The 12,500-nt window shown below is 44.4% G+C and overlaps 2 pseudogenes; both read left to right on the top strand.

Annotated features, from left to right (window-relative positions):
• The first annotated feature begins 11,121 nt into the window (after positions 1 to 11,121).
• On the top strand, positions 11,122 to 11,275 carry LOC128289136 (5.8S ribosomal RNA; annotated as a pseudogene).
• Positions 11,276 to 11,486: 211 nt separating this feature from the next.
• LOC128289137 (28S ribosomal RNA) overlaps positions 11,487 to 12,500 on the top strand; it is a 3,254-nt pseudogene continuing 2,240 nt past the window's right edge.

Raw genomic sequence — 12,500 nt, forward strand, 5'->3', positions numbered from 1 at the left:
GAACTATGAGATTGTGCATCGACTATCGTCGGTTGAATAAAGTGATGATAAAGAACAAATATCCGTTGCCACGAATTGACGATTTGTTTGATCAATTAAAGGGAGCCTCGGTGTTTTCAAAGATAGATTTGAGGTCGGGTACTATCGGTTGAGGGTCCGAGAATCGGACATACCCAAGACTACTTTTAGAGCGAGTGCGGTCACTACTGAATTCTTGGTGATGCCGTTTGGGCTTACTAATGCCCTACGGTATTTATGGATTTAATGAATAGAATTTTCAGGCTATACTTGGATCGATTCAGTAGTTGTATTTATCGATGACATTTTGGTCTATTCGAGAGATGAAAGCAGAACATCTTTGAACACCGAGGCTAGTGTTGCAAATCTTACGAGATAAGCGATTATATGCAAAGGTCGATAAATGTGAATTTTGGTTGAAAGAGGTTAGCTTTTTGGGGCACGTGGTGTCCGCGATCGGGTGTCGGTGGACCCGAACAAAATTTGGCCATAGTCGATTGGAAACCTCAAGGAATGTTACCGAGGTTAGGAGCTTTTGGGGCTTGCGGATACTATCGACGATTTGTGAAAGGTTTTTCGATGATAATTGCACCGATGTGAAACTACTTCAAAAAGATGTTAAGTTCGAGTGGTCGAACATTTGTCAAGAAAGTTTCGATCGACTAAAAACTGTTTAACAGAGGCCGGTACTAGTACTGTACCGAGTCTGGTAAAGAGTTTGTTATATCTGATGGCGCATCCTTGCTTGGGTTAGGTTGTGTGTTGATGCAAGAAGGTCGAGTTGTGGCTTATGCGTCGAGACAACTAAAGCCACATGAGAGAAACTATCAGACCCATGACCTTGAATTAGCAGACCATAGTGTTCGCCTTGAAGATATGGCGGCATTACTTGTTTGGAGAAAGGTGTCACATTTATTGGCATTACTTTTCTTACACACTTTGTTGACAAGCACGTAATGACCCAAGGGTTTGACACCGAATTACAAACTCGATGAGACTCAATTGGCAAAGTCTTCTTTGGATGCTAAGGTTTCACATATATAAGAATGAGTAGAACCGGGGTCAATCAAAGCAATCACATTAGTATCGAAAAGAGTGAAAGTACCGGTAATAACATCGGTGAGGCGGCATCCTCGGCGTCATGGCGTATGGCATAAGTCCTAGCAGAGCACGAGCCTCGGGTCTTGTTGTAGCATCTCTTGACCCTCTCGACCGCCACTAGCGTTGCCGCATTTGGATGGCCTACCTCTAGCGGTGGTAGCACCCGGTTTCCACTTTGACTTACATTTTGTTCAAGCAACCTCGGGCAATCCTTGATAAAGTGGTCGGCCGATCCACACTTATAGCAGAGCGATCACGGAACCTCTGACTCCCCAAATGCCATTTGGCACAATCACGAACACTCCGCTCTCTCGGCGATCATTTCCACCATCGGCGATCAAGTGACTCGTGTGGTCACAGGGTCGATCGCGATCTCGTCTAGAAAGCCCGAAGCGCCTCTAGACCGGCTCACATCATCTCGAAATCTCTTGATGCTGTTGAAGAGACTTTCCGAGGACCTTTTTGAAATTCTCAGGTTCCCACATCAACTTTTGTTTCTCTTTTCTAAGCTCTTGACTTTACAAGCTCGCTCAACAAGTACTACGAACTCTCGTATCTCGAGAATGCCAACGAACATCCTTATATCATCATTCAGCCCATCCTCGGCGTTTACACATAATAGCTTGAACGAAATCACATTCTCGCGTGTCTGGCTAAGCCTCACAAATTTTCGTTCAGTAGTCGAATCGACATAGAGCCTTGCTTAAGATCAAGAAATTCCTTCGCTTTTGGTCGATGAATCTCGGATGATATACTTTTTTGAACTTCGGTTTAAAGAACTCCCAAGTTACTTGCTCTCTAGGCACCCTGTAAGTCGAGTACTCCACCAATAGTAGGCGAATCGCGTAGCAAGGAGATGGTACACTTTAAGCACTCATCGTGTACAAGATAGCTCATCGAGCACCGGATAGTGTTGTCCAACCAAAATTCAGCTTGCTCGGCATCGTCATCATCCGTAGCTTTAAATTCAGTGGCCCCATGTTTTGAATCACGCCGATTTGGGGCTTACTTGACCTTATTTGGTCGATTCACGGAGGTATTGTAGGTCTTGAGGTTGCATTAGTCGGGAATGGAGGTTGTGGAGCAGTAGTGTTAGTTCGAATGTATTGGTTGAACCAATCATTTATCACACTATAAAAGGCTTGCCTAGCCTCATCATTCGGATTCTTGGCCATAGGTTAAGAGTCCGCGGTGTTGTCCCTTGCTCTGGAGCATGCGCCACACTCTCCACATCATCAGCTATTGCTCGGTTGGGATCGGGATCCATTGCTATAAACAAACACAAATTCAGATTGTCAGAAATCACCACACTATCAATTTATCACTATATGGCATGTATAGCTAGACCCCAAACATATCACGGTAGTCCTAGAATCGACTAAACCATAGCTCTGATACCAATAAAATTGTAACACCCCGAACCCGAGACCATCGCCTGTGTCGGACACGAGGGGTTAACGAGACAAATCCTCTTAAAGTACCGACCAATTTGGCATTTCCAGACAGGCTGGAAAACTGCGTCACTGTCGCCTTAAAAATCATATCTCGAGTTTCAAAACTCGGAAACTGATTCCATAAATTTTCCCAGAATTTAGACTCATATATCCATCCATGGATTTATTTCTAGAATTTTTGGTCGGGCCAATTGGTACAGTTTATTAGTTAAAGTCACCCATATTACAGGGGTCAACTGCTCTGACGTTCGCGCTTTACAACTTGAATATCTCTATGTACAGGGCTTTAATACTGGTGTCGTTTGTTTCTAATGAAACTAGGCTCAAAATGGAACCCGCACATATAAGGCATGACTTCTAATTCTTTCTGGATAATTTATGGTAAATTTTCAAAGTCGCAACAGGGGACCCAGAAACCGTTCTGGCCCTGTCTCACGAGAACTTTAATTTCTCTCGGTATACTGTTCATATGATCGTTTTGTTACCTTCATATGAAAATAGACTCATCAAGGTTCGATCACATAATTTATTCACTATTTAACACCATTCCTACAAATTTTGGTGATTTTTCACATCCACATCACTGCAGCTGGCAGCATCTGTTTTTAAGGTAGGCTTTACCTATTTCATGATTTCCCTGATTCAATTGGCCCTTTTTGCATACATAGCACAAAGTGTGATCATGATTAACCATTCCAATGGCTAATCATTGCAAAACAATTCCATACCCCATCATGATCAACATACAACGATTATAGCATTATACTAAAAACGTATATAAGCCATTTTCGCATGGCTAGCCAAGTTTACACAAAACCGAAAGGTACATGACCTTCAACAAAAAGGGTAGTCCTATACATGCCATTTCAAAGTTCAACCAAAATTATACCAAAATGGAGGCTTTGATAGTGTGGATGACTTCGACTTCAAGGATCCCGAATCCGATAGCTAACGAGCAAAATCTATAAGACAGAGAAACAGAGGAAACGGAGTAAGCAATTTATGCTTAGTAAGTTTGAGCAAGAAATTCCAGCACAACAAAAGCTTAGCATTCATAAAGCTAACGGATAATTTCATATGTACAAACTCTCAATATCATACTCATTTCACATTTCAACCCCTATGATCATACATAAGGGATCACCTTAGTCACATACAGGAAACTCATTACTCGATTGGCCGAATATTATTCAAGGAATCAAGCGATTCAAGCTCATATGAACATACCTCATTGCTGGAATTTTTCTCAAGCGCATTAACTGAAATTTTACAGCAAAATTGCTTATTCTAGAATCACGTACCTTGAGAATTTAACCGGATATAACGACTCGCTCAAATGCCTTGGAATGAAGCTTAGGTTATAGCGACTTGCACGAATGCCTTGGGACTTAACCCGGGTTTAGTAACTTGCACAAAGCCTTCTGGATTAGCCCGGATTTATTAACTTCATACGAATGCCTTCGGATCCTAGTCCGGATATAGTCACTTAGCACAAAGCCTTGGGACTTAGCAGGACATCATTGAATAGCCGAGCACAATTGTCAATAAATTATGACACATTCAGTATTTCATTTTCAATAGCAAAGCTCAAACACAAGGCACTTTTACACTTGTAATTTCGCTCAATAGCCACACACAAAGAGCATGATTTTAATTTGCTTTAAACATGATCTAATCAATTTCGAATTTAAGCTCTATTACTCAAGAACTTACCTCGGACGTGGTCGAAGCGGTTTGACGGCTATTCGACGACTTTTCCTTCCCTTATCGGATTTAGCTCCCTTTGCTCTTGAGCTTAATTTAACAAATAAATTGGTTTTATCATTTGAGCATCGAAAGAGGAATTCAAGATGCCTAGCCAATATATATATATACTCATTAGGCATCAAAGTCGCATATGTACAAAATCATGAATCGAACTCAACACATTAGTTAATATTCCTCTTAGCCGAATTTTCTAAGCCAAGAATAGGCATCAATATGCTTGCCTCTAACCGAATGCATGCACACCAATTTCCCCTCATGTGGCCGAATATACAAGTCCATGTTGAGGCCAATTATACACTTAATACCACACAAAAACAGCATACGTTTTTACTACTAACGCATTACTTATCGTAGCTCAATGCACATCTCTCATTTACTTCATAGTCGAGACATCATCGCAAGCAAATATACACCTTGAAATAGCATATATGTCATACCAATACATCGTGTGCAAACGTATATACATATATATATATGCTAGAGCCGAATCTCAAGTTGATTGTAACTAAACATGAACACAATTTCAATACACAAATCTTACTTTCCATGCAATGAGCATAAATCACACTTATGGTTGTACCATGGCCGAATACATCACAACCCCATAACTTTGGACATGATTAAACAAAGAACTTAGCATCTCATTCGAAAATGCTAAAAGAAAATCTAAGAGTCCTCAATCCCCCCCATCACATGTATCATTATCAAGCTTGATATTTAGCATGCAATGGCATTTACACCACATTTACTTTGGCCGAATTTCATTCCCATGACATTGCAAAGATTTGAACCATGGGCTACCAAGAACATCAAGCTAGCAACTAAAAACATGCATGAATTTCATGGCACAATCTCAAACATACCTTAATCTTGATGCAAGTTTAGCCAACCTCTTCCTAATCCTCTTCCAAAACAAACATGAAGCAAAAAAATTCCTTCCTTCCTCTAGTATTTTCGGTCAAGAGAGAATGCAAGGTTGGATGAACAATTTTTTTCTTTTTTTCATCTACAATACACGGCAATGGGGTTTCACACTCACACTCACATTTTTTTTCTTTTCTTTCTTTATTACCCATGCTTATTTGTTTATTATTTCTCCTAATGCCCAACAAAACATGTTTCATGACATGTTTAGCCCATGATTCCTTGTCATGGCGGCCACTACAACTTGGGGGAAATTTGACATGCAATTCCTCCTTTGACTACATGCACTATTAGGTCCTTATAGATTAGCCTTTCACTTTTCAAAAGTGTCACACAAGTCCTACTAACTGAATTCACATCCAATCGGCTAAATCGGAACTTGAAATTTTCACACATTCATAATTACATATTCTAGACAATAAATTTTACATTCAAACATTTCGGTGACTCGGTTTAGCGGTGCCGAAATCACTTCCCGGCTAGGGTCAATTTTGGGCTGTCACAAAAATATATGCTAGATTGGGAAAATTTGATTAAATGTTCATGAGATGAAATTAGGTGATTAAAAGATGTTAGTTGACATTGTATATATATATATATATATTCGGCCATTAAAGTGAGTATGTAGGTGATGTTGAATCAAGTTTTTGGTGCATATTTAGTTAGGTGTATAATCGACCAAATAGGTGATTAGTAAGAATGGTTGCCGAATATACAAGCATACATATGCATGTGTAGTTGAATTATGAATGTTTAGCAAGATGGTTAAACTAGTTGATTTATTGATTAAGCTCAAGGAGTTAAAGAAGGAGAATCAAGCAAGGAAAGGCGAAGGTCATCGAGTAGCCGACTTGGAACTATTTTACCCAACACGAGGTAAGTCATTAAGCATATATTTGGTGTTGATTTAAATGATCATAATATATATGCAAATGTGTTTAAATGAGTTGATGTGTAAATGGAAATGTATGTGTGTAGAATGATGCCATTGTTGAATGTATAAAGGCAGCAAAATGCATAAGGTATTGGTCTCGGCACTAAGTGTGCGGATATAAATGGACACGGTGACAAGATTGGCACTAAGTGTGCGGGTTTAAAATTGTACAGCACTAAGTGTGCGAGTTTGATTATATAGCACTAAGTGTGCGAGCTGAATGTATATAGCACTAAGTGTGTGGATTCACTATATGCCCTTGCATTACAATTGGCACTGAGTGTGCGACATTATCGAGTTAATCCCGGACAGCGGATCGGGTAAGTACCTTGAGCTCATGACGAATAGGCAATATGTTCATGCTCGGGGTTGAGCTTGGTATGCTTTAAATCTATGTGATGATTTCAATTGTATGATTATGGTGAAAATGAGTTGGTGAGTGAAAATGCCTCAAATATCTTATTGTATAGAATATGAAATGTGGATGTATGACTTGGTATGAGATTGAACCGAAAGGTCCGAGGAATTATGGTATAGTTTTGATATGGATGGAGTACCTAGCGTCGTTTATCGTTTCATGTTGTGATAATTTTATTAATGGATGGTTGATGAATGCTTATGACTTCATTGAGTTATAAACTCACTCGGTGTTTTCTTGTCACCCATTTTAGGTCTCTTGGACTCGATCGCTTTTGCGTGCTCGGAACCGTCATTGAAGTCATCACACCGGCTGGAAATCTTTTGGTATTGTCTTCGTAGTTGAACTAGGAGAACATTTGGCATGTATAGGCTATTTTGTTTTGTTGAATTGTGGGTTGTAAACTTTAAGCCATGCGAAAATGGCCTATGTGGTCGGTTGAGTGTGATTCTAAAATCTATAGTCACGAGCCTTAGAAACCTTAATTTTGATAAGGTGGCCATAGTTAGTATTATGTATGATGAAATAGTTGGCCATGGAAGAATTATGAAATAGTCAATGTTTGCTTTAGTAACAGATGCTGCCAGCAGCAGTGAGGTGAGATGGAAAAATCACTAAAAATAGTAGAAGTAGAATTAAATAGTGAATAAATTATGAAATTCAACCTTGATTAATCTATTTTCATATGGATGAAACGAAACGACCATATGAGCCGTATTTTAAGAGATATTCGAGATTTCGTGAGACAGGGCCAGAACGGTTTCTGGATCCTCTGTTTCGACTTTGAAAATTTACCATAAATTATCCAAAAACAATTCGGAGTCATGCCTCATATTCATAGATTTCCCTTTGAGTCTAGTTTCATTAGAAACAAACGGCATGAGCATTGGAGCTCTGTACGAGATGATATCCAGGTCGTAATGCACAAAGGTCAGTGTAGTCGAACTCTGAAACAGGGGTGACTTTAACTAATAAACTGTACTAATTGGCTCAACCAAAAATTCTAGAAAAAAATGTGTAGATGGGATTATGAGTCTAGTTTCAGGGAAAATTGACAGAACTGATTTTCGAGTTCTGGAACTCGAGATATGACTTTTAAGGTGACAGTGACGCAGTTAACTAGCTTTGCACGAATGTAAATCAAATATTTTAGAGAGAGAAATAAAGGGAAGTAAGCCCGGTAACACCACGTGGTCAAATCCGGTGACGATCACGGGTTTGGGGTGTTACAGCCTCGGACACCATAGGCAACCTAGGATGTTGGATTTGCGGGTGCCTCGAGCAGCAGGGGCACCCTGGTGCCTCGGATGTGCGGGCTAAAGGAAAGTGCCCGTTCGGACATCTGAATGTTGCTCGTAGCAGATTGACGAAGTTTTTTTAGCTCTTTAAAGGGTAGAGATCCGCTGCCCCCCGACGTGGCCCCCCCTCGAACCCGAGGTGGGGTGCGTCCGCAGCCCCCACGGGGGTCGGATAGTCCCGCAATGACTCACCAATGGTGGTGGGTCGATCGCCGGCGCTAGTGGCGGGGTGATGATTTTCGGCCGGTCAAGCCCGTGCCCATAGGAATGTAATAGCGACTCGGGACCAAGTTCCCTATATGGGCAAAGATCTCCGGGTGGCTTATGCATTGCTATGGGCTCGAGCTAACTTGCCCATTCTCCCCGTCATGTTAGGGATGCCTTGTGCCTCCCAAGTCGGCGACCATCGGCGCCTTGGCCTTGCCAAGCCCTTGTCTACATTCAAATCAGCCGTGACCCCAGTATCAAGTCCTTTGACTAAGAAGCTGCACACCTGGGGGGCGTAAGTTGAGTTTGTAGGCTTGGTCTTGGCTCGACCAATTCCCAGTGGAATTTTGTCCCTTGTAGTTCTCGTGCCAAGCGTTTGTGGTGTGCCCTCGTTTCATTGTTCCTTCCGCTCCCCTATCAATACATTGGTTGGGTGGGTTGTTGGCCGGTGTGTGTGGGTACTACTACTAGTACGCAATGGGCATATGAGTGGTGTTTTGGTTGTGTGTATTGGCGGGCTCCATGCTACCCACATCGAATCGTCGAGCCACACTCCTCTTCATTGAATCCTTGTTCTAATTGAACCCAAGGGTGCGATCGGGATCTGTGTTGCGCATCTAAGCCGGATGGAATTATGGATGTGTTGCCGTCCTTCTCCATCTCGTGCCCTTTGGGCTGCGTGGTGGACCACAATCGTGTCTGTGTCCCGAGTGTGCCCCTTAAATCGGTGTGGCCTCGTCGGTGCAATTGGTGCTCGTTCGTGCTTTCGGATGCGAAAAATATTTTTGAGAGTAGGGTTTAGGCCCTTGTCTCTCGATGCCTATGCATTTGTCTCTTGACACGAGCGATGCTCGTGCTCGTTATGGCCTCTTCGTTGCTCATGCGGCATGTTGAGAGCCATGCGATTGTCGACGTCGCGGAGGAATGCTACTGGTTGATCCCGCCGGTAGTCATATGCTTGTCTCAAAGATTAAGCCATGCATGTGTAAGTATGAACAAATTGATCGTGAAAGCCGCGAATGGCTCATTAAATCGATTATAGTTTGTTTGATGGTATTTGCTACTCGGATAACCGTAGTAATTCTAGAGCTAATCGTGCAACAAACCCGACTTGGAAGGGATGCATTTATTAGATAAAGGTCGACGCGGGCTTTGCCCGTTGCTCGATGATTCATGATAACTCGACGGATCGCACGGCCTTTGTGTGCGTGACGCATCATTCAAATTTACGCCTATCAACTTTCGATGGTAGGATAGTGGCCTACTATGATGGTGACGGGTGACGGAGAATTAGGGTTCGATTAGGAGGGAGCACGAGAACGGCTACCACATCCAAGGAAGGCAAAGAAAGCTAAATTACCCAATCGACACGGGAGGTAGTGACAATAAATAACAATACCGGCTCTATGAGTGCAGTAATTGGAATGAGTACAATCTAAATCCCTTAACGAGGATCCATTGGAGGGCAAGTCCGGTGCCGAGTGGCATGTAATTCCAGCTCAATAAGCGTATATTTAAGTTGTTGCGGTTAAAAAGCTCGTAGTTGGACTTAGGGGTGGGTCGGTCGGTCCGCCTCACGGTGAGCACCGATGCCTGCTCGTCCCTCTCGCCGCGATCGCGCCTGGCCTTAATTGGTCGGGTCGTTCCTCTGTGTATTTGTTACTTTGAAGAAATTAGAGTGCTCAAAGCAAGGCCTACGCTTGTATACATTAGCATGGGATAACATCATAGGATTTCGATCCTATTGTGTTGGTTTTGGGATCGGAGTAATGATTAACGAGGACGGTCGGGGCATTCAGATTTCATAGTCGAGGTGAAATTCTTGGATTTATGAAAGGCGAACAAGCTGCGAAAGCATTTGCCAAGGATGTTTTCATTAATCAAGAACGAAAGTTGGGGGCTCGAAGGCGATCGACACCGCCCTAGTCTCAACCATAAGCGATGCTTGACCGAGGATCGGCGGATGTTGCTTTTAGGACTCATTGGCACCTTATGAGAAATCAAAGTCTTTGGGTTAGGGAGTATGGTCTCAAGGTGAAACTTAAAGGAATTGTGGAAGGGCACCACAGGAGTGGAGCCTGCGCTTAATTTGACTCAACACGGGAAACTTACTGGTCCGGACATAGTAAGGATTGACAGACCGAGAGCTCATTCTTGATTCTATGGGTGGTGGTGCATGGCCGTTCTTAGTTGGTGGAGCGATTTGTGCGGTTAATTAGTTATGAGCGAGACCTCACCGCTAACTAGCTACACAGAGGTGATCCTCCGTGGCTAGCTTCTTAGAGGGACTATGGCCTTTTAGGCCACGGAAGTTTGAGGCAATAGCAGTGCGTGGAAGATGCCCTTAGATGTTACGGGCACATATGGCGCTTCTAATCGATGTATTCAAGCGAAGTCTATAGCCTTGGCCGACGGGCCGGGTAATCTTTGAAATTTCATCGTGATGGGGATAGATCATTGCAATTGTTAGTCTTCAACGAGGAATTCCTAGTAAGCGCGAGTCATCATTTCGCGCTGACTACGCCCTACCCTTTGTACACACCGCCCGTCGCTCCTAACGATTGAATGGTCGGTGAAGTGTTGGATCGCGGCGACGTGGGCGGTTCATTTGCCCGCGACGTTGCGAGAAGTTCATCGAACCTTATCATTTAGAGGAAGGAGAAGTCGTAACAAGGTTTCCGTAGGTGAACTGCGGAAGGATCATTGTCGAAACACGCTAGCGCGAGCGACCCGTGAACGCGTTGTATACAACATCGGAGGTGAATGCGGGTGCATCGCCGTCTGTTGCCATCCCGCGTGTCGAGCGGCCGATCTGTCGTCCCTCCGCCCATTGGGTGGGGTGAGATGTCGATCAACCTCTTCGATGCAAAAGCGAACAAACCCCAAGGCGAATCGCGCCAAGGAATCGAAATGAAAAAGTGGACACATCTCTCGTTGTCGCACCGCTCGCGGTGTCGGTGCTTCGATGATGTTGTTCTTTTGTCCCAAAGTATATAGAATGACTCTCGAACGGATATCTCGGCTCTCGCGATCGATGAAGAACGTGGCGAAATGCGATACTTGGTGTGAATTGCGAGAATCCCGTGAACCATCGAGTCTTTGAGCATAAGTTGCGCCCCAAGCCATTAGGCCGAGGCACGTCTGCTGGGTGTCACGCATCGTCGCTTCTATCCAACCCCGATCCCCGGGACTCGATTGGACATGGCGTAAATTGGCCTCCGATGCGCTCATAGCGGCGGTTGGCCTAAATTTGAGTCCTCAGCGGCATAATCGTCGCGACGATCGGTGGTATCTTGTAAGCAACCTCATTCATTGTCGTGCGTGTTTGTCGATCGAGACCCTTAAACCCTTTCGGCGTCGCATCGCGCCCCTGTGTCGAAGCAGATTACCACCGAGTTTAAGCATATCAATAAGCGGAGGAAAAGAAACTTACCAGATTCCCTAGTAACAATGAGCGAGCAGGAAAAGCCCGGCTTGAGAATCAAGGCGCCACCGTGTTGAATTGTAGTCTGGAGAAGCGTCCTCGGTGGCCGGGCTCAAGTCCCTGGAAAGGGCGCGAGAGAGGTGAGAGCCGTCGTGCGGACCTGTCGCACCACGAGGCGACATCTCTTCACGTCGGGTTGTTTGCGAATCTGACCCTAATCGGGCAGTAAATTCCGTCAAGGCTAAATACGGGCGAGAGACCGATGGCGAACAAGTACCGCGAGGAAAGATGAAAAGGACTTTGAAAAGAGAGTTAAAGAGTGCTTGAAATTGTCGGGAGGGAAGCGGATGGGGGCGGCGATGCGCCTCGGTCGGATGTGGAGCTGGCGAGAGCGCGGACCGACGCGGTCGTGGCGGCGCCCAAGCCCGGCCTTTGATACGCTTGTGGAGACGTCGTCGCTCGATCGTGAGATCCAAAGACGCCGTCTCGGCGTGCTTGACACTGCGTGCTCGGGCGTCGACTGCGGGCTCCCCATTCGCCCGTCTTGAAACACGGACCAAGGAGTTCGACATGTGTGCGAGTCAACGGGCTAGAAAACCCGTAAGACGAAGGAAGCTGATTGGCGGGATCCTCACGGGTGCACCGTCGACCGACCTTGATCTTTTGAGAAGGGTTCGAGTGAGAGCATGCTGTCGGGACCGAAGATGGTGAACTATGCCCGAGTGGGGGCGAAGCGAGAGGAAACTCGGTGGAGGCTCGCAGCGATCTTGACGATGCAAATCGCTTAAATCGACTTGGGTATAGGCGAAAGACTAATCGAAGCGTCTAGTAGTTGGTTCCTCCAAGTTTCCCTCGGGATATTTGGAGCCCTTAGCGAGTTCTATCGGGTAAAGCCAATGATTAGAGGCATCGGGCGCAGCGCCTCGACCTATTCTCAAACTTTAAATAGGTAGGA

The sequence above is a fragment of the Gossypium arboreum genome, unplaced genomic scaffold (assembly GCF_025698485.1).
Source record: "Gossypium arboreum isolate Shixiya-1 unplaced genomic scaffold, ASM2569848v2 Contig00478, whole genome shotgun sequence".
Classification (NCBI taxonomy): domain Eukaryota; kingdom Viridiplantae; phylum Streptophyta; class Magnoliopsida; order Malvales; family Malvaceae; genus Gossypium; species Gossypium arboreum.